Source organism: Cryptomeria japonica, unplaced genomic scaffold (assembly GCF_030272615.1).
Source record: "Cryptomeria japonica unplaced genomic scaffold, Sugi_1.0 HiC_scaffold_228, whole genome shotgun sequence".
In the NCBI taxonomy this organism is placed as follows: domain Eukaryota; kingdom Viridiplantae; phylum Streptophyta; class Pinopsida; order Cupressales; family Cupressaceae; genus Cryptomeria; species Cryptomeria japonica.
In genome coordinates, this window is record NW_026729050.1 from 217,683 (window position 1) to 218,797 (window position 1,115).

The 1,115-nt window shown below is 63.2% G+C and overlaps 1 non-coding gene across 1 annotated transcript; it reads left to right on the forward strand.

Moving 5' to 3' along the window:
* Positions 1-437: 437 nt before the first annotated feature.
* On the forward strand, positions 438-556 carry LOC131868990 (5S ribosomal RNA). The gene has a single exon (XR_009367387.1). It is a non-coding gene; the product is annotated as a 5S ribosomal RNA (ribosomal RNA).
* The last annotated feature ends 559 nt before the right edge of the window (positions 557-1,115 follow it).

A 1,115-nucleotide genomic window follows, 5' to 3' on the forward strand; every position in this document is an offset into this window, starting at 1 on the left:
CATCCCGAAACTTGTGTTTTGGTGCTTGATCCCTATTTTGGGTGCCCACCTTGCACCAAGTGCGCACCCGGGGCAAACCGAGCGCCTTGGTGCACCGGGGCAAGATCGAGCGTGCACCCGAGGCGCCCCGAACATGCACCAAGGTGCACTCGGCCCACATGTGAGCGCAGGTCGTTGCGCCCGAGGTGGTGTGTGGGCACCGCGTTGCAGACGGGACACTGCACGCACACGACGCCCCGTCCAGGTGCACGCACGTAGGCCGGGCCGGGTGCACACCCGACGCCCTAGCAAGGTGCGCGCACCCGGGCAGGGCTCACACTTGGCGAACGGGGCGCACTTCGCGAGGGAGGGTGTGCACCTCGACGGGGGTGGGTGGCCGGGGTGGATTCGCACGTGGGTCGCGGTTTGCTAAGTACACACTGCGACAAGCTCATAACGGGTGCGATCATACCAGCGTTAGTGCACCGGATCCCATCAGAACTCCGCAGTTAAGCGCGCTTGGGCCGGAGTAGTACTGGGATGGGTGACCTCCCGGGAAGTCCCGGTGTTGCACCCTTTTTTAGTTTTTCGCCGGGCGTCGCAATGCTATTTGAATAAACCTTTTGCCCGTTTGCGTTCTCGTCGGGGCCGGGCCGGGCCGGGGTGCGCTGCCCGCACTACCGCGCGCGCGGGGGCGACACCGAGCGCGCACCCGAGGCGCCTCGAGCACACAGGCCACGGTGCAACCCGGGCGTTGTGCGCGCACCCCGGTGCGCCCGAGGTGCTGCGCGCGCACCCAGGTGAAATCGGTGTGCACCTCGGCCAGTGCGCGCTCGGTCGAGTCGCGCACGTTGGCCAAGGTGCACGGTGATGTTTCTTACTCTAAGGTTCCGCACCAGACGCCCGGGACAGGTGAGCGAAGCTGGGCGGGGCCGGGTGCGCGGCCGGGGCAGGTGCACGCAGCTGGAGAGAGCTTTGGAGCACACCAGAGGTGCGCACCTTGGAGCACACTTCGGAGCGCACCAATGATGCGCTCCATTCAAAAGTTTCCTGAAAAGGCAAAAAAAGTTGAGATTATAGAATTTCCCACTTGAGAGATTGTAAAAAAAAAAAATTTAAAATGAAGGAAACGCGGG